Raw genomic sequence first — 27,670 nt, 5'->3', positions numbered from 1 at the left:
CGACAAACACTAGCCACACAATCATCTAGCATTTAGCAAAAACTTCTATTGTCTTTTACACTCGTTTAAATAGTATGACTTTAATTATAGATATTTAATAACACGGCTCATATTTCAGTATGACGTTTTGTATATATGTTGTGTATATGTTGTGTATCTGTATAATGATTATACATTGTAATTGTGTATTTTAGCTGTGTCACGCTTTGAATATCGGGAAACCGAATGTGTAAGCCTCGTTAAATAAAGGCGATTCTTACTTACTTACTTTCTTACCTACCTACCTACCTACCTACCTACCTACCTACCTACCTACTTACTTACTTACACACTAATTCTTATATTTACTTACTTACTTACTCACTTACTTACTTACTTACTTACTTACTTACTTACTTACTTACTTAATACTAACTTATACTTACTTACGTACTTGTTGTTTCCCGATTAAGTAATTTATATCTAATTATTATAATAGGTGGCTCATTGTTCCCGTTTACAATGATTTCTCCCGCTTGATTGGCATCGATTTCTATGTAAGTATTAGTCCGCTAGATCGAGCGTAAATCGATTCATAATTATAATGTTTCCGTCATTAATGGAAAGAATATGTGTAATCTGTTCCATAAACATTTAGAGAGTAAAGAATTCTTGAAAGTACATTTAAAAACATGTACTCGAGATAAACAAACATTAACAGTACATATACCCAAGTTTGATAGAAAGAAAACGGTTATTGCAATTCTATTTCACGTAAATATAAAAGTATGTACGAAAAAAGCTTGCGCTCTTACTTATATTTCCTGGTTTATGCATACATATTCTCTCGATTTATATATCATGTTATAAATTATTATATATATTTATATATGCAAGTACAAACACGGACTGTACGTTTACATTATATCATTATAATTGTATGTAGGTTTTTTTGGGGGAAAAGCTAGTTCCACCCTTAATTCGGATTAATTTCTGGTATCGATTCATTTTTAAAGCACGCAGAGATATGGGTTGAATTTGCCAAAAAGAAAAAAACCGGCGTGGAGAAAAGAACCAGGAGCTATTATAAACGAATGTACGAACAAACTGTTTGTACATATCACTCTGTAAGTTTCGTATTAATATGTAAGCATATGTTTAAAAGGTCTGTAAACTTCATTGCTATCATTTGCCAGCTTGTAAAACTGAATGACAGATATATTTGTTTATATTGATATCTGTTTGTTTCTTAGAAATGGCGACAACCAAGATAAGCGTCGAAATTTAAACGTGGATATTTTTTACTTGGTTGCTGTCCGCCATTTTGTCATCAATCAAGTTTTACCGGATAATTAGATATTCCTCATCAATCAGAGCTACACTCATACTTATTGGCAGCTGTTACTATAACCAAAAGCTATTTTTATTTGTGACAAACTTGTTTTACTAGTTTGTTTACAAGTTACTTTTGTGAAATAATATTTAAATGTTTCTGATTGATTATTTGTCATTGTCGCACTCTTTTAAATTCGTTTGATTAGTGTGTTCTGTTCCATATTTACCACTATAAACAACTGATTAAGAAATGTATAATTACCCATGTTTTGATTCCTTGCATGCTGTACAGAAGACAGTGTCATGGTCAGGACAATACAGAGTACATTGTGTATTTTGATGATTGGCACAAATCATATTCCTGGTTACGTCAGTTAAGTCTGAAGATAAAAATTCGACGCTTTCACTATTTTGGACATGTCTTTGAGTTTATAGAATCAAATATAAAATATCAACGTAAAAAGTTCTTTTATTAATTAATCATTAGACATCTAAACGATAATGACCAAAAGAAAAGTATTTAAATTGTACAGCCAAAAATTGTAAATGCTCTGACTAAAGTAGAAACCATTTTTACACTTAAGAATTGTTTAACTTACGCAGGAGCTGTTTTGCTTCCTCTATGCCATTTGATGAGCAGTTAGCTATTATGTCATGCGATTCAATATCATATCGTACATGTAGCCATTGTCTAAGATCAACCAGTATCTGATGAAATTGGTAACAGTTGATAGACTTAAGAAAATATGCCATGGCCTTCAAACTAGAGCACTTGATTTGTATGTCTGTTGACGATTGATCAGTGGGAGAAATATCATCGATACAGCATTTCTCTATGGCATTGATGAAAACTACGAAGTTATAGACTGGTGTATCAGTTGATCTTTCATCAAAACGCAAACCCGTCATATCATCTTTATCTTTAATATAGTGTCTAATTACTTCATAAACTCGTTGATTTCCTTCAACACTTTTTTCACCATTTTTAGCAATAACTTTTAACTGTAGATCAAGCAAGAAGTGCTCTGGAAAAAAAACATATTAGTGAATTAATGCACGGTCTAACGTGCATCAAAATATACAGATGTTAATGCATACGCAAATTGCATGTGTATAAGCATTCTCAAACAAGTTACATTTACGTTTCGTTATTTTTTTTCCATATAAATGTAACACATGCTTTCCCGTTTATATCCGTTACACATGGCGCCCTGAGTCATGCATATTAAAAACAAAGTGCATGCTTGCGTAATTATATCTGTAAAAGCATGTTTCCGTCTTCGTTTATATACACCTACGTGCGTAGTTTTTATGCAAGAATAACAAGGAAAGTTAGAGAAGTGGCAATTTGAATATGAATTATTCATATATTTATTTCAAATATAGCTGGTTCAACTCACTTTAGTTACATTCTAATTTTAGTCGTCAAAAGTAAATGTATAAAAAAACAATAGTGGTTTTAATCAGTTCCTTTTTGTATTTTTTCAATGTTAACAAATTTTTATTGATAATAGTTCTGAATTCAAAAGTGTTTAAGTATTTTTTTTGCATTAGGTACCTTTATGACTCTTTTGTTTTTCAACGGGTCTAAGATTTAGCATAAGCCGAAGCTCATTTTCTTTATCTGAAAATAAAAACACAACTCGAGCAATGACAGAAATTTATGGAAATACAAATGATATGCAATAATACTAAACATAGTTTATGCGTGTCCTCATTTTAAGTAATTCGACTTGTTACAGTAATTGAATGAGAAAAATACACATTTAGACCAAATATTTTGCAAGATATTTTCGACAGATCAACACCTGTGTGTTTGTAACTTTAAAACAACAAAAACAACAACACTGATTTCGTTCATAGTTATCAGCTTACTTAAAAAGTATAAGTCTGCATACTCTTGAATATTTTTTTATTATAAATATAATGACTATAAATATTTATTGATTATTCTTTTACAAGCAATACTTTTTCTTAAGGAAATAACTCTTGCATGACCCCATTTATATAAACTGTGTTAAATCCTCAAACACCTGTGTTCTAAAATATGTCTATTAAACCATCATTTATATTTCAAAACCTTATTCTCTTTGTAGCTGCAATTTATTTTTTAAATTATTCTTCTCTTTGTTGCTATGTATACATTTTGTACGAGTATATTAGTATAACATATGTTAAAACCCGTATGTCAGTTACGTATGATATTCCTGTTTTGTCAAATACAACCGTTCCATCTTTAAAAGAAAACAATTCATGAATTTTTGCAATTTAAAAGAATACATATTATTCTTTTCAAACGGATACAGGATTTTTAACTACACTGTTACATGTATCACGATAAATCTTAGTTTTAAATTCATATCAATAACGACCTAGTAGAATTTTCGTATAGGATAAGCTTTTACTTGTTTAAATTAAAATGCAAGGACAAACCTTTTATCTGTTGCTTAATTAGTTGAAGTTTCAGTTCATGCTGAAAAAAAAGTTTAAAGTATAACATTATATGCTTATCGTGCATAAACATGACGAAGAAGAAACTTCATTTTAATTATATTCTTTACAATTACTCACGAATGTATTGTTCGCCTCAGTGTATTCTTTAAGTTTAAGAAATCTAAACGAGGCTATATAATCAAGCGTGCATGATGGCTAACAGAAAGACAAGTGTTAACATCTCTTTCTCAGTAATGATTCGTTTACAATACTAAGACTAACATCTTAAGAATCGCATTATTTTTAAAAGACCTTTTGAACTTATTATCCATTGTATGAGACTTGAAAAACAATATTGCCTTACTTTATCGGTCGTAAAAGCATGTTCTAACAATACTCAAATGCATTAGCTATAACACTTGCCTGTTTTTGTGCTGTTTCGTATTTCTCTTCTAATCTAGACATCCCATGCTCTCTCAGCTCTCTCATCTCATGTTCAAGGTTAATCTCAATCTGATTTTGTTGCACCTGTAAGAATTTATGATAGGACTCCGGTCCGTAAACTCATTTGGAGAATGATGTCATAACAAAAATGACAGAATGCATATCGGGCCCTTGAAAGCAAAGAAGTAATACATGGGAAGGTCTAAATGAACTTAAGATTTATCAGGTATAATCTTTTTACAACATACTGCCGAATTGTTAACTTGTAATAAGCTTTGTTGATTATTTTTCCATCCTGTATTGTTGCAATCATGTTAATAATCAAATAATTGTCTGTGTATATGTGTGAAAAGCCAAAAAGTAACGGGCTTACGTTTGCAAGAGGATACAGAGTGAATCATTAGAATAAATAAAAAGATTGTACTTACTATTATAGTCTATAATGTACTTACTATTATAGTCAATAATGTACTTAATATTATAGTCAATAATGTATTTACTACTTTAGACAATAATGTGCTTACTATTATAGTCAATAATGTATTTACTACTTTAGACAATAATGTACTTACTAACATACGCAATAAAATGTTTTAACACTTATGGAAAAGGACCTGAACGTACTATTTTATTTATATCATACATCTGTTACAAAATAACAAGTAGTAAACATTAAGAAGTTGCTAAAGTATAATGTGCAACAAATATTACAAATTTGATCAATATATTCTTAATTTAGAGAGAAATACGATTTCATCCACACGAAGTCTAATAAAGAAACAATAAAATGTATCCCAAATCGGCTAATCTTGTCTTTATAATTACTGCATTACTCTTATAGGTTAATTACCATATCTAGTGAATGTAATGCGTGTGCAACACCGGGTTTCTCCTTCATGGATGTATTGCCATTTCTGTTTTTGATTTCTAGTACTTTCTTAAACGTTATACTATATAATTCCAATAGAAGTATTACCATATCTAGTAAACGTAATGCTTCTTCTACGCCTGGCTCCCCTTTCAGAGGTGTATTACCATGTTTGTCCTTGATTTCTAGTACTTCTTTGAACATTGTGGTAAACGTGTTTAGTTGATTTTCAGAAAGTTCATTGTTTGGACTGTGAAGAATATCATTCCTTGCTTCCCTTGCCTGCAAAAGAAACACTTCAGTATCTAAAGTCTCATTTTTTTTTTGTTGCTAAAATACTTCACTTATAAATTAATCTATTTTAAATCTAATTTGAAAAGACTGTTCTAGACTTGCAAAATAAAGGCTAAATATAAACATGTATATACAATGTGCAATTGAAATTACATACAACAATAAGTGATGACTGTGGTGAAGATGTGTACCTTTGCAAACGCATCTATTTTCCCATCGATGGTAACTCCTCCAAGCATTATTTCTATATCAATGTTGTTTATACACATACTAAGTAAACCGGAGCAGTCGACCTCTTTAGCTGATTGCTTGCATTTGTAGCCAGTAGTATTAACAAAGCATGTAGCAACACTCCACGCATCACTGCTCCATTTTTGGATATCTGTATTTGTGAATAATGGATCTTGAAAGCGATGTTTATAAACTATTTGATTATAAACGTTGCCACAAAATCCCCCGTTTGGACACATGTGTCTTGACTTCTGTTTCTGATCTTTAGTACATAAACATTGATGTTTTCTTTGTCGTGGGCATTGATCTTGTTTATGTGGGAGAAGACTTTCATCTGTACAAGTGTTGCAATAGTTTCCAAGTTTTTTCATTAGATCATTATGTTGTTTGTGAACAGCCTTGTCGGAAAAACCCTCTAAACCTATTTTTAGATATTTTAACGCTAGAGCTCCTCTCATCCAATTTCTGAACAATTCTTGTGTTATCTGTTTTCTGTGGATAAGGTCTGTTTCCACTGAAATTAATTTGAATAAAATTGCTCGAATGATTTTCTGGTATCTGGTAAATCAGTATGAAATTAAATGCATTGTTTGCTTCTTAGATTTACCAGCTTTGACCCGAACCATTTAAATAAAATTAACGACTTTTATGTAAAGGACCTGATAGATATATAAATAGTGTAAAATAAAACGAAGATAGCATTCATATATGTTGACCTTGTATTTGAACTGTTGTTTTAGATGAGACATTCCCAAAGTCAACTGTATATTCACCCTCGTCGTGTAGGGTTACATTCATGATCATCAATTTGTGGGTAGTACCATTTGCTCGTATTATCTTTCTACCAGATGATTGTAGAATTTCCCCTTTGTATCGCCAAACAGGTTTACTCGTAAGTAGGTTCACCTGACACTCTATTTCAATGTTTCCATTCTCGGTAACCCTAATTTTGGCAGGCAAATCAACGACCACCCTTAATGCTTCATCTGTCAAATGAATTAGATAATGATAATTGAACGAATCACACTTTATTTGTAATTGCTACGATCATTCGACATTGAATCATATATTGCAATTTATAAAAAATACACACACAGTTGTATTGAAAACAAAGCATACATTAATATGATGTATTGTATGATGCAAACGTTTTTGTTCGCAATGATGTACTCAAAGAAACCAAAAATAAATGTTGTCACCACAAAGTTTTCCTAGCAGGTTGTTTTTCACGAAGGTACAAATATTTACGCTTCCAAGTCCTTGTAATCAAAGTACCATTATTATTTCGTTATGGAATAAACTGTTACTAATAGACATTTCTATCTTAAACGTGCGTCGTAAACGTACTCCTTAATACGGAATAATTTTGGGTTTTCTCAAAACATAAATGCCTGGAAATAAATTAAAATGAGCAGTACGCTAAAACTGTGATGGAACGATTTCAACATATCAACCAATTTAACATGGAGACAATATAACCATAATTAATATAAAGATAAAATAAAAACAACAGCAACAATACAAGCAAGCTACTTAGTGCTAATTCAACCAAAGACCATCATGCCATCAAGTTTTGAGTGTTTGAAAGCAAGGCTAAAGTCATTACTGCTGTGACTGCTGACGCAAAGTTCACAGTGTAGTTTTGGATATTTTTTGTAGGGGGTGGGGGAGGTCCTGTAGAGAGTCTGATTTTTTCATATTTGATTAACAAGGGAGCGCCTATTACTCCCGCGATAAGCCGATCGATTACGTTGACCTGCTGCAACTTTAGAAACAGCCGGCACTGGGTGCTTAATTTGGTCTTAAACTGCTTTTTCTTTCATCGTTATTGTTATCAACCTGTAATTCTTTCTGACGTAGACTATCTGCGGGCTGCGGAACTCTATTACCAACCCACCCCCTCCTCCGAAACATCATCGTCGTATGAATATTGGTATAAATATATGTTACTAAAGTATGTATAAAATGTAGTAACACTTCAGTGTGAAATTGCACGAAGCGTTAGAATTATACATTTTTATGTACAATTTCTATAATCTAACTTGTAAAGCATCAGACCTATTAATATATTTGTTACATATCATACACTTAAAAATTACAGCCGCCACAAACTGTCTCCAGTAAATATAATTCTATTGTTTCTGATATGGATACGTTGTTACCCAACCCTTAATTGTAACACTTGCTACCTTATTCGATGTGTGCATCGCGTATGTACAAGTTGAAATTCGCACATTTATACGTGCATTCTATATAACATTTGAGAATAACATCACTTGGCCAACCATAGATCAATGGTTTAGTAAACGGGTCGGCTGGGAGAAACTGTCCCGCAGTTGGTGCAATAGATGGAACATCACACGAAATATTACGACACATGGATAAGCCACAAGAACAATTATATTCTGATACTGTCACTTCCACACTATCAACACATAAGTTATTGGAATGCAGATGGCTACCTGTGTATAATTCATTTTTTTTATTCTTACACTCGAGATTTCGTGCGATGCCCACTGAAGCGTTAATTCATATTACACATATGATGACATGTTTCAACACCATGTACCAACACATACAAGTTTATCTTGAAAACATCGCTTCTTGGTCATTGGTTGAAAAAATATCACTACAATAGAGTATGAAAATGAATGTTCGTTTGTTTGTTTTTATTTATTGGTCTTTATATAAATTATGGTTATATTGTCTCCATCTAAATATGTTTATGGTTGATAGAAATACAATAACTAGCATATACATGACTGTAAAAAACCGATGTATTACAATTTTATTGATTTTTTATCATATATGTTTTGAGAAAATCCCAAGTTTATTCCGTATTTTGAAGTCCGTTTTACGAGGTCCGTTTAAGACAGAAAGGTCTAATTTTCGCCCATGTTATACATTTCAATTAATCAATTACTATTTTGATTATTCCTATTCCGATTTTAACTGTTCAGTTACAAATTATATTTAAAAATGTTAGATTGCCAATCAAACTAAAGTTAAAGCCTAATCAAAGATCTCAATGTTATAATTATAATTTTTGCTTACTAGGTATAAAAACTTGAAAGTTATAAATAGTAAATGCCATGGTAAGGTATAATTATTTCTTTATCTATTTCTAAGCATTGAAACAGAACACAGGCATTGTTGATATAATTCGATTAAAGAGTACCTATAACAGTAAGATCAGCTGTAGTTGAAATATGGCCACATACACACGAATATTGACCCGTATCTTCCAATGATGCACGGGAAATCGCTAACCAATGATTGCCATTCTTGCTCATGACCATTAGATTGTTTGAAATTTCAACCGGCTTGTAATCTTTCCTCCACTCAACATTTTCATCTGTTGGAAGGTTGAGTTTACATGTCAAAATAGCCGAATCATTGATGTAGACATATTTGTTCTGAAGTTCTTCAGTGAACACTTGGCCTGAAATATATTGTATTTTGTTGATAAGATTATAATTCAGCTATATCAAGTTATTGTTTATTATTACCCCTCACTTTTTTCGAAATATTAATTACCCATTAGTCACTGGGAGTTATTCATAAAGTCAATGCAACTGAACTACGTAAATAATAATATTGTACTGTTACATAGGAAATATTACTTTTTTCATAGTATAAAATCGGGTCCCTTGGTTTATTTTCTAAAACAATTATGACAGTCATTCGTTTTTCTCTATTCAATCTCTTATTTTTCGATTTTCACCACGAAGTTAACCTATTGAAAGGCAAAAATTTTAGTTGTTTGCATCTTGAAAGTATTTCGCGTCTTAATTGTCTTTTGGTTCAATTATTGAATAGTAAGAAATAAAAATTCGTTTTCTTAGGAAGTTATTGTATAGGGTTAACTATGTGTCAAAATGGAACAAGCAGACGATTAAAGCTGAAAAAACAAATTTTAAATTTCATAAAACATAAAGTTGGGGTAACAAAAAATTGTGGATCCATAAAAGGGAAAATGTAACACAGCTTTTTTGTAGTTTATAACGGGAAAAAATCCTTAAAAGAATAAAAAAAAATAATTTTTAATCATTTTTAAAAATTTTTTAAAGGCAGGGAAATTGGGATTTTTTTTAATTTGTTAAATTTTGGTTTTACAATAGATTAGTTGAATTTTTTTCAATCATTGCAGTATTCCTTTGGGGGGAAATTTAAAAATAATGACAAATTTTTTGGAAAAAACAGAAACAAAAAATCACCCCTCGTAAAAATATTTTCCCCGATGCGTTATACTGCTCTTTTCTTTAAATCAATTGAGGGAAACCCCTCAAAATTTTTTTGTTTATATTTTTCATATAGAATTAGTAAATTTGTAAAATTTTTTGATTGACCATGCATTTTTTTCATTTTAAACTTATTTGAATAAAAATTTTAGAATATAAAAAAATGAATGCCCCCCCCAAATTTTTTGTTTGATCCTGGTTTATCAAATTCAATTATATGGGTTTTAAAAAATGTACAAAAATTTTAAAAATTTGCATAAAAAATTTCATGAAGTATGATTTGGAAAAGGGAAAACCCAACCAAAATTGAAACAATTTTTTTTCAAAAAAGGGGAAAACAAAAAACTTCCCATTGCCCGGGAGCTTTTGGGGGTTTTCTTTCGCCAAGATATAAATTTTTCTTTACAAACCATTAAAAATCAATTGCTTTTTTAAAAATGATTTTTGTTCATTTTTTCCTTGTTTTTATTTTTGTCTATCTGTTTTGTTAAATTTCATTTTTTTTGTTTCAAATGAAAACATAAAATACTTTAAATCAAGATTAGCTTTGTCATCTATGAACGTTATCAACTTGAGTAATTGATCGTGCAATAAATGTTTTTTTCTCGTTGTAGTTATTGAATGTTAAAGAGGCACACTCGGTGTATTGTTCAATATCTTGCCTCTGATCATATATACATTGAATGGCTTTAACTTCTGGGTTCAGTTAGATCAGATTTAAACAAAACTAATGTCACAGCACATAATTGAAGAGTGTCCCACGTATCAATGTCATCAGTGGCATTATCTTCTTGAAATAATTGAAGATACTCTGTTTTGTAATGGGTCTTAATTTTATGTCTATTCTCATTTAGCAAAATACCAATATTTTTCCACATTTCATCTCTTCTTTTTTATAACGGCCTTCAATGCAATTGGAGAAGCTTGTTCCAATAACAATATATGCAACAGGTAGTGTTCATATCCTCTTGCTATATCACAGCTCTGATGTAGCGTTAATTGAAATATATTTTTCTATTAATGAACTTCAAATTTATATTTTTAAATTCGTGCGACTTTCGTCGCTTATTGACTTTGTTTTACTCCATTTACTTTTATTTTAAGAAAATATATTAAAAATTACTGAAATGATAAATGATTGCTGTGATACTTTTGAAATTTGACACAAATTACAAAATAGTATTAAGATATGACAATGGTTTTCAATCAATTATGAAATGATTATACATAAAGAAATGTCTAACAATAATTAAAGAAATGTCCCTACGATATTCTATATAATCTGAGAACTAGAACAAATAAAGACAAAATATCAACAGATAATAAAGTTTATACCGATGATTGCAGCTCCATTTAGCTTTCTTTATTTTTTGTCCACCGGGATGTTTTTCGTTCTACATCCTATTGTCCGGCATACAAATATCTTGTCCAGAAAGAAAAGATCATAATTCATAGGTGCATCATACCATATTTTATATAACAAAAACTTTATTAATACTTTTGGCCCGTTACCGTGTAAGCTAGCTAATTTATATCAAAACATAATAATCAGAGCATAACTAAAAATATAAAGATGTATGTGAGCAATTTTGTAAAGTAATACCCATTTGTTTGTTTTAAAACTATTATTTGTACCGCTCATAAAGTTTGAAGGAAGTTGATAGGATACAGGTTTAAACAGTAGGCCTGTGTAAGCTTACTTAAAGTGACCTATGGATGGGTCATTTTTTATTTTGGGTACATGATATTTTTTTTTATTTTCCTGTAGAATTACAACATAGACAGTTTTAAATATCTTATTCATCTAAAGTAAGGAATATTAAACATTTCATTTTAAAACAATTGTAAGAAATACTTTATGGTAATCTTAAGTTATTTATTCAATTAGTTTACAGTCTTGCACACAATTAGGTCCAATTAGCATTGTCCTTTGTTTTATTGTTCTCATAGGCTTGAATTCTTAGAGTGTATTGACCAATTTAAAAGCATTGAATAATAAAATAATGCCGCCTGTTGACAAACTGCATTTGAGGTCACTTACTGTACATCGCAAGTTTTCGACCCTTACCGTTAATCTTCAGATAATGACACCAAAGTGTCCAAGGTACGGATACGGTATAAACATGCAAACAAATTTTTGTATTGTTTGGCAATACTGACCTGGCACTGATTTATCTTCGGGAAATTTTTGTTGGTTTACGTAATTCATTATGATTTATCAAGTACTTTTAGTGATAGTAAAGTTTTCGATACTTTCATTTGCAGTATTACGACCAGTTGGCCTGATGGAAAACAGCATAGAATTGTTATCGCGAAGATACAGACTTGAATCCTTAATAAACTATCTTTTTAATAGTTTCACAAATTTTTTTTTAATCATATTCAGTATTTTTGGAAAAAATCATTTGACTTTTTCCCTGTGTTTTTTTTTAAATCTCATAACTTTAAATCATTCTTAGTTTCGAACTTATAATATATTCAGATTGAAACTGAAAGTCTTTAATCATTGTCACTGAGGCTATTAAGGCAAGTGTTGTGATATGAACTTTAGGGATATGAACTATGTTTAACATCATGCTATACTGTAAAAGCTGTACGATTTATTTCCGGGTCCGATTAAAAGCGACAAAATCAAATGTCTCAGGTCAATATTGCCACACTATAAATATTGGGAGTTGTTTAAGTATTTACTTATACATATCCTTATGAGTTTAGATACCGCAAGTACAAATAATTACCTGAGGAAAATTGTTACCGATTTTCAGATATTTTTTACAGTCTCTTTTTTCATACCTGGCATATTTGTCACTGGCTCCACATTTACTTTTCATATTTTTGACTACATGAAAAAATAATCAATTTATTAAACGTATTTTCTAAATCACAATCATTTCATAAATAACTTGTACTTCTCTATCTTCCTGATAAATAAGATCTTACTTTTTCTCCTACCCTTCCCACTTGTATCTCAACCTTTTTTTATATTTAACTGTTTGAATTAAATGAGATGTACATTTAAGTAATCATCACGATATCAAAAGTCATAATAAAGAAATTACTTTGATACAAAATTTCATCTAAAATCGCAAACTTCTATTTCCGCTTTAATTTTTTTTTTGCAAAATTGAGAACACCTAATAAATGGTATGACGGGTTTGTATACAACCTTCAGTAAACTTTAAGATTCGTAAGATGATACGGATTTTTAACAACCTTCAATAACGTTTTAGCAGTATATAATTATACATCCATGATAACATTGATACTGTATATTAGTAATAAATCCTTGAAATATAGACTTATTTTAGTGATTTTAAAGGACGACGAGAAAATAAATACATTGTTGGACCCTAAACGAATTTTTGCCATGTTAATTTCCTTACCCAGTACTGTTTGCGAGGAAAGCTTTTTGGCAAATAAATGTAACTGCAATGCATTGTCAAAATATGATTATTCAAAATTCAAAAGTTTTTTTTTCCAACATTTTTTACACTCGATTATAACGCATTTAAACCTTTTTAGCTTGATTACAGTAGCACAGAATGACAAATAATATATGATTTCAATGTATCAATATAACTTCTGGCAGAAAGTTTTTATTTGTTTGTTTTATTTTACGCCTTTTCCCAACAATATTTCAGTCATATAGGCGGGAAGTTTCCTAACCATCGTTCCTGGAGAGTTACACCAGTACTGGCAGAAAGTAAATGGGCTGAAGTGAAATGAAAAATTCAGAATGGTTACGCGTATTTTTATGTTATTGATTACATTTTGAATTTTAACTGCTATGTCTGTGAATTGCGTCCAGCTACATGATTTCAATTTAATATAACAACAACAACAACAACAACATCAATAATAATAATAATAATAATATTGAGTTTGATACGTTTTGATACCTAAAACAAATTTGAGATATATTATATAAACTATCCAAGTAAAAATGTTTGTTAATTTCTTTATTCTAGTCTCATCTATACATATTGGTACACTAAAACATAGATACAAAGACCATATCAAACAATATATAGATTTTCTTTTTACATTATCGAGATGTTTTTTTGAATTAAGAAGAATTATAGTATATTTTTTTAGTAAAGCCAATACATCTAAATTTTCTGATATTGAAATAAAAAACGTAACTCTTGAAGTCTCATTCTACTGTCTAACATAAAAAACTGCGCACATGTCTACATTAAGGGAAAGGAAAGCATGCATTTAGTAAATCTAATTACGCGTTGACTGTGATCCATTAGCCAGCAGTTAAGACCCTACATCAATAGCTTCTCGACCAAGTATTAACATATGAATTATTTTAATGTTTGAAATAGTTAAATATACTTAATGCATTAGATTAAATATAGATAAGTGTCCATAAGTAAACCACTTTTGACCAATATATGTGTGTAAATGCTTTCTATCGAACTCTTTGAATTATTCTTATTATTGTTCCCCGTTCTAAGCCTCTTATGATTGGTACTATAAACCTTAGGTTGCATGATTTCTTAGGTAGAGCCGATCCAGCCGAAACATAATCTGACCTTCATTTGATTCGCATAAAATGTGGTGTTTTTGTAAGATGAGATTACGGAGAGATGATTACATTTTGAATACATTTCAAAAGTAAAATATATTTATACTTTTAGTTTGTTACTTATAAAATGTTAATATCTTTTGTACTTAACCTTAACATAAATTATTGTATATTTTATACACATCAGTAACAGAGAAATTGTATATCCACTAAATAACAACATAACATTTTTTTTATTTTGATGCCCTGTAAAAGTTAAATACCAACATGGTTACATTTAAATCGTTTGAAAAAAAAAGATGATTACCACCTTCAAAATTAATATCAATACTATTAAAATTTATTCAGGGTCATTCCTTATAATGAATTTGAATGACTACGAAGTAAACAGGAATTATGCAGCACCTGCAATATCTATCATTACTTCCCCGGACAACTGTAATTTATCCCAGAGGTTTGGTTTCTTAATGGTAAATGAAATAATTGAATACAATAGTGTATTGCTGTGTTCACGTTATATTTCATTTAAATTTCTCTTACATTCAGTACTTGATATTACTTTTATAACTTTGTTTTCTCAAAATGAACCATAACACGTCCCTGTGTAGGTCTTTGTTTTAGTGATGTTATTCGAGAGGGAAGAGTTAAGTTATTTTTCAAGTCAGCTTGGAAACATTAGCATGTTCAATCTTTTAATAAAGGGAAAACATGAGAGAAATTAAATAAGTAATTGCCTTGGACACGTCGGACTAATTATGTAAGGAAATGTAAAAAAAAACACAAAAAAAAAACACAAAAATATATGCATTGCTTAATCATATGATGTAATGGCTGGAGATAGCTTATGCGGCAAGGCACATATAAACACAATATATTGACAATAGCTGGACTTTTTTAAACAGTAATCCACGTTTGCAATATTCCAGAAGTATCAAATGTCATTGACGAAGCACACACACATATGTAGAAGAAGCAACTGTAAGTGTCTTTCAACAAACAACTGAAACTGACTGTCGTTCAGGGCAAAATGTTCTCGTAGGTATTAAAGAAGACTAAGAAGAAGACCAGCATTGTACAGACTCCTCTTGATATATCGAAACTTTCGTTCCAATGAAAAATGAAGAATTGACACAAAGCGTTTGTTACTTAAGCAATAGATATCAATTTTAGTACATTGATGTAAAATAATGTACGGTTTGAGTGAAAATGTACAGGAATAGACTCACAAAGGCCGATAGGCCTGAGTGATAAATTACAAATTATTTGAACGATAAAAAATGAGAACAAAAAATTAACAAGGGAAGCGCCCGTCACAATGTAGCCACCGTGCATTATTTTACTTAAAATATCGGATGAAGCAGTTTGCACTTCCTGCAATTAAATAAATATGAAAACAACTGATAACACATATTCACCATGTAAAAACAAAAAGGGTAAGTATAGGATTTCTGACCTTGGTTTATGTGACTTTATGCAAAATAACGTTCCCTTTTCAACCATTTTCTCTGTAAAAACCTAAGAACAGCTACAAATTGTTTAGACCTTTACATAAATAATGTTCTCAATGTGGGCATTTTATTTTTAGTTGACAAATTGCAATGTCATGATTCCAATTAATCGAAACAAAGAAGTGAGAACAGGTCACTGACAGGTTCATTGCAAGACAAGAGTCATAATACACATGTTTTACCGGTTAAGGTAGACCATGGGTAATGCATTACCTTCACTTTGAAGAGTATTCAAATAGGCTAGAATCGCTTGCAAACTACACTGAAATTGAGGGGCGTGGGTTCAAGCCCCAGGAGGGGCAACTTTTTTCCTTTCTTTTTTTTCTTTTTAACATTTTTATGTATCTCTCTGATCCCTTAAGGAAGAAAAAAGGGTTTGATTTAAATTATATAATTATTGTAGGTATTTATTTGCTAAATAATGCCAAAATTTATAGTAAATATGATACCAGATATGTTCAAAGTTTAATAAAGTAAAAACTACACGGTAAAAGTATTTAATATTTCGCATTATCAACCAATATACCTTTAAGAAAATTTAGGCAAACTTTGAAAACAGCCCCTCATTATGGTAAATTTTAGGAATATTTTGAATAAGGCATTTAAGATAGGGAAATGGTAAAATAAGTGTTTAAAGGGGGTGGGGTAGGGTAACATTTTTATACATATTAAGAACATTTTGTTTAGAAACAAACATTTTGCTTGTGTAATTTGTTACCTGAATGTTATTATTTGTTTCTTAACAATGGGCAATAGAAAAACATTTTTCATAATGATGATATTAAAGATTATTAAGAGTTTCTTCATTTCTGAAAATAAGCCCTTCTAATGGCAAAGTCTTAGTTTAGAAATATATCCATAACTCGTAAACCACACGGTAAATTTTATTAAAAGTTTGCATACAGGTGACCTTGAAGACATATAACTGTCCTATGTTGTCAATTTAACAGTTCCTTATGGTGCCCATTACTCATGGTCTACCTTAATACGATTTAAACTATGAAACTCTAAATGTTTAATATGTAAATGTTGAAACTTTTACAAAGAGTGTATTAAAATTTTAATATTTTGATGCCATTTTTACAGAAAACATTATAATAATTTAATTAAATTCATACCTACATATTATAAACATTAGCATTTTTGCCGGTTTGCTTTAAAGTCCAAAAATCTTCCCAACTATGAAACTCTAAATGATTAATATCTAGATGTTTAAAACGTTTACGAAGAGAAGAAAAAATTCACATTTTGATAGTTATATGCTAGTTTAGAGAAAAAATATAATTAATTTAAATTCTTACATACATAATATACACAAAAGTATTCTTTTGTTATTTATGGTCCAAATATCCTCACACAGCAGAACAATGACACTGAGAAAAATATGGAACGGTCTGAAAAACCGTAGACTTTTAGTGTCGAATTAATTTCTACAAAAATAGTTTTTGTTATGTCAAACGTGTTAAGGTAGCACTCCACAGTAAATTCCAAGTTCCTGCCGTCAATGCCGTACAAGCAGTATGTCTGATAATTATGATCCCAAACTACACAACCTGTAAAAAAACATGTATTGTTGAGAACATATACATGTATGTCATAACATTGCAAGTTTATTATGAAATTTTCCCATGTGCAACAGTCACTCATATAAAAAAATGCAATTCAGTCCGTTGAAGCCCAACATCTACTCTGATCCGAGACCCAAAACAACGCATTTCGTCCCTCTGGCAAAAAAATACCTACAAATAGACGGACTACATAAACTGCTGTATCTGCTTTAGCAACTCCATATACATGCAAAATATCACAAAGAAACAGGTTCCTTACCTTGTTGATTTTTTGCTTATGCTTAAAGTTTGTACCTTCTGTAAAATGACTAGTTTTTACCGAACAACTTGTTTAAAAGCAATGTTTACAAAATATCGCGGCTTTGGCATCTATAATCAACAGCATGTGATTTCTGGTCATGTTTTCGAATTTGCAATTGATCATGTTTGATGTCACGAAACAAAGTTCTTGCTGTAAATGCATATCAAAGACAACCAGTCATTTAAATCCAGAATAGTCAATGTATCCAAGAAATCCTCCCTGGTCATTCGCATATGAGGCTTCAATTACTCTGGTGTGCTACCTAAAAAGATCCATTTTACAGTTTTGATTAAATAAAACATAAGAACGCAGCGATGACTTATAAGTTGATATGTTTGAAACAATCATAGACTAGAATTATTGATTTTTCCGAATGAACAACGTAAATCTTCTCTTAGATATGATATACATTTTTAAGGTTCTTTAAATACTTAACTCAATATTGGTTTGTATATATGTGAAGTCTTTAAGCTAATATTTTGAATAAAATAATCTGTAATTGTTTTATAATATTATTGTACTTCTAAGGAGATTTGAAATTAATATTCTGGGGACCAAAACCTAGATAGTGGGATCGTATATCAGTGCTAATAAATATTTCTATTACCCCGTGAGCTCATTATTTCAGCAGCTAACCGGGTGTTACTCTTATATACCTAAATGGTATTAAACAATTATTGATAATTATCAATAAAATAATTTTTACTTTTGTTATTTACCGCTAAATTCATTCAAAGTGCTTTAATTTGTACACAATCCAGCGGCGTACCTACCGATAAGCCAATACGCACGGGCGTATAAAAAGAACAGAGTAAAAAAATAAATAAAAAATGAAATCAATTATTTGGGAATATATAAATCTAGATATTTGTAGCTGCTAATTGATTCTCTAGGTATGCGTAGGATGTTACCTTATTCGAATATGTGTTACCTATTTGGATAATGTGTATACACAAACAATCAATCAAAGGTTATGAGAAAAGGGAGTAAGCACATATGAGAAAATAAATACAGGGCTTGGTATATCAATGGGATGCAGTTTTAGAGAGAATAATTCTATCGTTGTTTCGGTCTGGAATCCGAGTAATCAAAGATTTTAAGAAGGTATGATTTAAAAAATGTAAACTCAAAAACAAAATGTTCGGTCTTTCTACAGAGCCACGGGGTGACGTTCACAATATAAATTTATGATAATTATAAACTTTTTCTTTGGAATTCTCTCTTTTTTCAGATAGAGTTATGCTTTAAATAATCAATGTCATAATGCTAATAAACCTCGTCAAAACCCAAATAGATAAAAAAATGTCCAAGTTTTTATAATCATCTTCCCAGCAGAACCAAAATCAGTGAATACAAATATCTTTTTAACATTTATATACAAAATTAAGTCTTGTCTTCAATGTAGCTCAATGGAAGGGAGCTGATCATATGGAATTCCTATTTATATTTAACCTTGAACTTCAGTATAGTATTACTATTATTTCTAAGTTGGCAACCAACATTCATTCATCTAAAATTTATTTCAAATTGTGCAGAATTATTTGGGCACTATGAATCAGATTTTCGCAGCGAACCATTACCCACATCTATCATCACAAACCGTACTCAACTTTATAGTTTACAGGACCGTTAAAAGAATATGTACAAAATTACTACTGTCTAATTTTATAGAGTATAGAAATAAATTGCATACATCTGCAAACAATGACATATACATGTTTTCTCTATTATACAAATACCCACCTATACATATAAAACATAGATAAATATACAACAAAAAAAAAATGTAACTTTTTTTGTTATTTTCGCCGCCTTTAGATATAATGAGTTGGCCAGTGTTTCTTGTATGTGCGTGACAATGAACAAACTTAAATATTTCGAATGAAAATTGAAAGAGTAGAGTTGAGACGAAAAACTGAAAGACAATTATTATTTTCTTTAACATTGACATAAAACGCATTCAAAAAATATTTTTCAGGGACCTAATTGATCGCGAGATACTAGATAACTTATCGTTACACAAAAAATATTTAAGCTAATGTTTTTGTACTATCGTCCGACAGATCATTTTGAAGCGATATTTTCCTTGATTATATCTCAGTTTCAGTGATGATGAAACAAAAGAACAATAACAATGTTAAAAGCTTGTTAGAGGAAGGAAAAGAAATCCATCTTGATTACAATATAGACACCAGGCTATTTTTTTGTTTTTCTTATAGTAAATATATTTTGAATTATTTAACACAGTGTACACGTTAGACGTCGTGACTTTGTGCAATTTCTCTTACATTCAATACATGTACGTGATGCTATTTTCATAACTTTAGATAAAGACAATAGAAGTAGAATTAAATGTCAGATACACCCCAAACACAGAGCTACATTCAACATAAGACTCTGGCGATCCTAAAGACCTGAGCTCGGCATATACTAAAAAGGCAAGGTACGCCCCTGCAATCCAGAAAAGAATTGTGATTTTTTAGTTACTTCCTAGTGTATGTCCGCCATTATATTCATTCTACATCACCGATGATTACGTATTATCTGACGATATTGTCATATGAAAACATTGTTATTTTCGGGGGGAATAACATTGATGGGAGTATTTCGGGTGAATTCGCTTACCAACAACAAAAACAACAATTTTATTGGTAAACCATAACCATTTGCCTCATAAATTGTCAATTTTTAAAGACGGATTAGGTTGATTATGTTTAATTTAGCATACTTAATGCCTCATTTTTGTGTCGACTGTTACTAAGTAGCGGCGACAAAAAGGGATCAATTCTTCGTCCGTCTATGCGTCCGTTCGTCCGCCACAAAATTTGTCCTAAACTACTTTCGGCATTTTCCGGTTAAATGTTTTTTGTCATAGTTACGGCCCTTCAATGATATTTATGTTTAAAGTATGACCGTACTTCAACTCTTATACCACTGATTCAATTTCAATGAAATGTTCATGACTCGGTAGCTCATGTCATTGTGCATAATACACGGGTTATCAGCTTGAATCATTTTAGATAAGTTATGGTCCTTGAGTAAAAATGCATTTTGGCCTATTATTGATTTTTGTATTACCATTATTTTAAACATAGGTACGCTATAGATATTGAAATGAATATATGTGTTTGGTTTGTTTGTTTGTTTTTTTTTTTTTTGTTTTTTTTTTTTTGTTTTTTTTTTGTTGTTTTTTTTTTTTTTTTTTTTTTTTTTTTTTTTTTTTTGCTTTCTTTTCGTTGTTATTGTTTTATTATTCTATAGAGACGAAAATTTTAAAGTAGTCTAAGAACGCTTGAATGCACTTAAAAATAAAAATCTTTGTCAACATAACAGCAAGTTCACTGAAGCCCGCGTTTAGATCCGTTCATTTGATAAACATAAACAATTATAAATCTTTTGGATAGATCTTGTTTCAAAATATCCTTTCATCATTAGACATCATTCGATATGTTAAAGTGATAACGTGGCTTAGAGAGAGGACATTTTAAGCATGACCTTTGACATTTGATTGTATGATAAATTTACCAAATGTCGGAAATTGGTACGTCAATATTTTTATCATTAGACGGCGCGTGCAATTAGACGGCGCGTGCACGCGCCGTCTAGTAGATATGCATGTGTCCGTATAGCAATGGGGAAAATATTAGACTTGATTTTGTGCATTTTGTTTTGTTTTAACAAAATCAAATTGTTTTTCAAATTTTCTAATAAAAATAGCTTTCCTGATGTACAACATGTCACAGAGCTTTAAAGGATTAATATAAACGATTAACTGAAGTGATAGTGTCATGTTTTGAATATAAATTCTTTTTATAATTATCTTATTTAATCGACCTAATAAATAACGTGGCAATGAGCCGTAGTCTATAGTCGATCGTTCTAAAACCGTTGATACACGTCTATAATCTAATCAATTTAATCATAACTATTATTTGATATAACAGACATATTTTCGCTATTTGCAAAATAACAGATAATTTGTCCTCAAAATCATTCGATCATTATGCAATTCGCACCAATATTTAAATGGACATATTCTCGGCACATGTTGTCTTGAATTTATTTTAAGTTTACCAATAATTTCAATTCTACTTGTTATCCAATTTATTTTGCTTTGACCAGACGTTTCAATCTTTGTCGCAACAAACAAACATTTCAGAATTTCAGACACATACCAAGAACATGGAGAAAAAGTTAATATGTGCTTCGGATATTCAACTGTAATTGAGATCGATTTTCAACTCTGATTTTGTACATTACCTGTGACTGTTCACATCATTTGGCGGCGTCTTTGATGTGTAGCATCAACATTTAACTTGTACACTGCTTAAGTGAAGACATTTTGTTATCTGTAATATGACATTTGCAAAAAACAATATTATCTATGTTAAGCACTAATGCACCAACAAAAGTCAGGGTTTGTAGATTTTAAAGGTTATAAACATGTTATTAAATTGTGTTGTGAAAGATTGATATAGAGAACATACTTGTTAACAATGTAGAAATCTAGAAGAAAGATGTTTTGAAAATCAATATCTTGTAAGATTTTAATTTGAAAAAAAAATCATTCTTGAAGTTTAGTTACATAGGCCAAAAAATTAGGCACCTATGTATACCAAGTTGCTGAGTAATTGTTTGCAAGTGTAGCTGAAGACATGAAAGGAATCATAAAATATAACTTGTCTAGGTCATTAGTTTACCAATTTACATAAAGACTTGTAACTGCAACTGGTGCGGCATGACTCTTAAGAAGAAATGTATATGGTTGAAAAATGTGAATTATAATACATTCTAACACGACCCGCATTTTTCAATTTTGAATAAAAAAGAACCGAAAGTGTGTGTTATTATGCAATAGAGTCACAGTTGACTTTCTATATTTAGATATGTGACGTAATCATTATATATGTTACGTAACCACTAAAAGAATCCGACGCGCTTTAAATAAGTACGGAAACAAATCAGGCGCAATTTTGCTTAATACCAGGAACGGCAGCATTAATTTGTTGATGTCGTGTTAGAATAGAAATTATATATCCAAAATCGGTGATTTTATCGCTTGATAACATCACTGTTTGTTGTTCGGATGCAATCATTATATCACTCGGGCTACGCCCTCGTGATATAATTCTTCGCATCCGAACTCCAAACAGTGATGTAATTGAGCGATAAAATCACTGTTTGGGATATATTACTTCTTAATTAATGAGGACATAAATTGTTTACATATCTTATCCTAGAATGCGTTCAACCCATTTATTATTTACAGTCCACCAGACACAAACGTAAAACTATCTACATTTAATTATTGTAAACGAGTTTAAGAATCGATAATTTGACGAATGTTAGCTTTTCATTTGAATTATTGCATTTGTGCACGGTATGTATTCTAGGTGCGACGACTGGCTTCTCGGGGAGAATAATCAAATATTAAAAGCTACATATAAATTCAAGATTGAGACTTCGATTAACTTAACTACATTTTGTTTCTGCACATCGAGCTATTCCTGATACAACTCTTTTGTTCTTTATATAAAACTAACAGAGCGATACATATGCATGCAAAGGTCGCGCAGTATGAGGTTTAAATGATAACTTGACGGTTTACTTAATCAAAATACTGAAACGCCGTTTTTACGTTTAAAGAGAGAACAAAATATGTCAAAGTAGTAATTTGTAACAAATTTTATGCAATATGGCTGAAAGAGTTATCCGCCTAAACAGTATGTAGAAACTTAGCGCTTATAATATATTTATTATCACTACCATCACCAAAAACTGTGTGGATGGTTTAAATTTTCTCAAAAATCCTAAATAATAGAATATATGGAAACGATTTAACAAGAAATTAAATATAGTAAACTTGTATAAACTAAAAATAAATCTTAACAACAAAAATGAATCTTGAACATATTGAAGATAAACCTGAAACATTAGTCCATGTTAGAATTTGGAAATCTAATTTGGAAAACAGATATTACAAAATAGAAATGAGAAACAATTGCACGTACAAGTTTTTCGTAATACTGTGTCTTTTTTTAATTTACTTTTACGATGTTTGATGTTTAAAGTGACACTTTTGATGCAAGTAATTTACAAGTTTCTTTCAGTAACATATTTGTTATATTTACATGAATTTATTAGACATATATTAACAACTACTTATGCCGCGCTCCTCAATACACATGATCTGTTCCACTGGGAGTTTCTATCCGGTTTCTTTTTTTATAATGATGGTTCCCATAAAGTTTTCTCGAAGTCAATCTAGAAGTTGCAAATAAATAGCAATATTTCTTGAAATACAGACAGCAGTTTTTGATAAAAAGCACGGAAACGATTATTATTTATATGCATACTGCATTGGAATTCAACAAGGATCACAGGTTACTGAAGTTTTTTACTAAAATAAAATTGAAAATGTAGTATACCTGCTTGAATCACGAACGAATGCGATTTTTCTACTATATTCTTAAAAAAGTAAAGAAGCATTCCTTCCCATTTTATACCTTCTTGTCGGGTTGGGCAGGTGTTGGGAGTCAGTTGTTACTAGATACATATATCATGGTTTAATGAAGTATCTTAATCACAAAATACAATCCAGATTCATTTAAACCTCTACTTTACTTACGTATTCAGGAAATAATAGATTGTTCCCGGCCATTTGGCAATGTGACAATTCTTGCAGTTAGAGAACTATATCAATTAAAACCAGTTACAGACTCCCGGATCTTTTCTCAGAAGGACACTTCGCCACAAATTACCTGTCTAGCTCTTTATCTTTTAGTATAACGATTTGTACAAAGAAAATATTCCAATAGTTTGAAAACCTGTTTTAGAAACTAAACGTATGATCGCATTTCTTTACTTCGAAACATACTTTGTTTCCCTTGTGTTTGACAGCTGCAAAAACAAAACATACTGAATGCATCTGTGCTGCATTTTGACAAAAAAAAGAAGGGTTTAGGTTAGTAATACAAGTATTTGAAATCTTGGAAAACCAACTTGGAATTCAAACTTTTGAGAACCAGTTTTGAAACGATATCGTAGAAATTGAATATTGGTAATGAAACGAACTATGAAATAAAATATTAAGTAACAATGCCTTTGTTGAAATAATTTAAATCTCTGTGAACATGAATATAGTAAACTAAAAAAAAGCTTAACTTGGAACATGACAGCTTAGAAGTATTTTATTAATAAATGAATTTCATCAAAACATATCAGTAGGCGTAATTAAGTAATGGAAGTTATGTGTAAAGCTCATTGTGTTTAATGCTACAAGTTTAAAGTTAGAAGAAAAGCTCTGATTTTTCTGAATTCAGGTTTGTATACGACAGAACGTGAAGCAAAGGTAGAGTTAAACTTAATGACACTGGACTGTGCAATCATGTAGAGTAAATAATATACATATAACAAAAGAAAGTAGGAAATTGAAAATGTTTTTAGATTTTCAAATAAGTATTTTTATTCACTTTACATGAATCTGTAGAACTTTCTTTCAATTTCTTAAATTAAATATGTAAAATAAAGATAACAGATAGCACATGTCAAGTTTGAAACGTCACTTATATAGGAAACGGATCAGTTATTAGAAATACATTATGTTATGTTAGTTTGAAGAACTTGAACATCAGTGCCTTTTTTATCATAAATAAAATATTTTGCACAACTTAAGGTAGACCATGGGTAATGGGAAGCGGTTCAATTTCAAGAGTGCAGAATTAAAACACCAAGTAGTGAATAGCTCAGACGCTCGGCATGATTAAAATTGCAAGTATAATTTGCTGCTTTTCAGCGAAAAGCATTTATCGCAATAACAAAATATTGACTTAAACGATGTCTTTGGACGTTGCCCTGGCATGACGTTGAACAAAAGGCTTGTAGCCAACGGTATGCTCAACGATGGGTCAAAAATTAACCACGTCATACATCAAGTGCATGTGTGGACAATTTACGTCTCCAGTCCAGGTACAGACAAAAAACAGTGTTCAAGAACCTCGTTCTGGAATACCAAAGAAAACAAAGCAACGTTAAGACAGGTACCTGGTGACGTCTAAGCGACGTTATAGTTTTTTGACGAGCACTGAACTGTTTAGCCGCTTACATACTACAACAGGAGTTTCGTTCGGCACCGTTATTAGCCGTCTCAAAGATGAAGGATTACGGTCCAGACGTCCGTTGGTTAGGGTGCCGTTTACGTAACGTCATCACCATGCGTGTTTAAGCTGAGCCCGACATACATCGCTTGGACAAGACAGCACTTGGTAAAGGTGGTGTTTATTGGGCCAGTGGTTTTGCCACTCACCTCATTATCTACCTCAGGGCATCGTCCTGCAGCATATATTGTCAAGCCACACACTGCTCAGGTAACACGGGACTTCCTGAGGTAGAACAAAGACCGGGTGCTTGACTGGCCGACAAAGATCCCCGGATTTATCTCCAATAGAGCACCTCTGGGACCATCTTTGCCACAAAGTACGTCAACAAAATGATTTCAACAACCTGAGGGATCTGGAAAGATCGTTTCAAGTCATGAGGAATGATTTAAAATCCCACTCCAAGTCATTAAACAGCTGATCAACAGCATGAGAAGGCGCAGTTGGGCAGTCATTTACAAAGCAGGAGAACACACCCACTACTGACACTCTTCTGAATTTCACTTTTCACCCTAGATGACAACAATTAATATTATCTTCTAACAATTGATTTAATTTTGTTGTAATATGTATGAAATAAACGGAAATATTTTACTTATTTTGAAAAATGTTTTTTTGTCTTCTTTATTTCAGATTTTATCAACAAGTACTATCATCTTTGCCTACTGACTGAAAATACATGTATTGTATTGTTATACACGAAATAAAAACTATTTTCAAGATATCAGGAACTGAATTTCTTACATCACAATTGTATACACAATAGCCCATTTTTATAGTAACACTATCATAAATTGGTGTTAGCACAAATAGCAATATTTACAGCGATACAGAGTGTCAACAAATGAACATACATTTTAAATAACTTGTAATATTAATTGACTGTTGATAAAAATGACCTGTCTCAGAAATGGAGTTCTAATGAATAAATGAATAATGAAATAAAAAAAGAAACATTTCTTTTATGAGTCGGACATATACATGATAGATTGATCTATGTGACCTTTAATATAGATATATATTTATTAATGTAGAGGCAACACAAAATTCAAATTATGAGAGAAAAAATCGTAAATGAAATGCGAGATGTGAACGTTATAAATAAAACATTTTGTGAATTAACGTTCACTTCTTATATTGAAAATTAACATTTAATGATAGACAAAACTATATCATTTATTTACTTTATATATATATTATTATTGTATAACTATAATTCTACATATCATATACATTGTTAAATATAATTCTCGAAATACGTTAAGTCAAAAACATGAAATTTGTTTTTATTTTCAAATAACAACCAATATGTCATTGATCGATTGGTATTTATGTGTCTGTTTTTAAATGAACATTCAATAACAATGACATAATCGCAATTCAGAACTACATACTAGTCAATTCAATATATAACATCAATTAAGTAGAAATGTATAAATATTCAATCATCGCAAATGTATTATAACTGCTGTGTAACAAAACATTAAAATTAATGAACAAAAAGAAAACATAGTTAACTTATTTTGCCTTTTTCAAGGTTTTGTCCGATCTTGTAAAGAAAATATTATAAATATTTGCCAACCGCTATAACTCATTTCTCAAAGTATCTTACATGCCTGCTTACGTACAAAAATTGATATACATGTATGGGTCGAAATGTCTTGCCCACTAGGGATCGTAGAGTCATGCAAAAACGGGTCTATGAGATAAGGGATCGAGAAGTCAATGGATCAAAGTGTCTAACTTGCTTATTAATTCATAATGATTTACCTAATTAG

The 27,670-nt window shown here is 30.8% G+C and overlaps 1 long non-coding RNA gene across 1 annotated transcript in view; it reads right to left on the bottom strand.

The window, feature by feature from the left end:
• Nucleotides 1–2,247: 2,247 nt before the first annotated feature.
• The window catches only part of LOC132716466 (uncharacterized), a 42,532-nt gene continuing 17,109 nt past the window's right edge, over nt 2,248–27,670 (bottom strand). The window contains exon 3 of the long non-coding RNA XR_009623809.1: nt 2,248–2,339. This is a non-coding gene — a long non-coding RNA (uncharacterized LOC132716466). The remainder of the gene's footprint in view (nt 2,340–27,670) is intronic.

This window comes from Ruditapes philippinarum, unplaced genomic scaffold, assembly GCF_026571515.1.
Source record: "Ruditapes philippinarum isolate M1 unplaced genomic scaffold, ASM2657151v2 ctg6545_1_1_1_1, whole genome shotgun sequence".
NCBI lineage: Eukaryota > Metazoa > Mollusca > Bivalvia > Venerida > Veneridae > Ruditapes > Ruditapes philippinarum.
The sequence above is the reverse complement of the archived record's forward strand: the minus strand, read 5'-3'. Positions and strand labels throughout refer to the sequence as shown.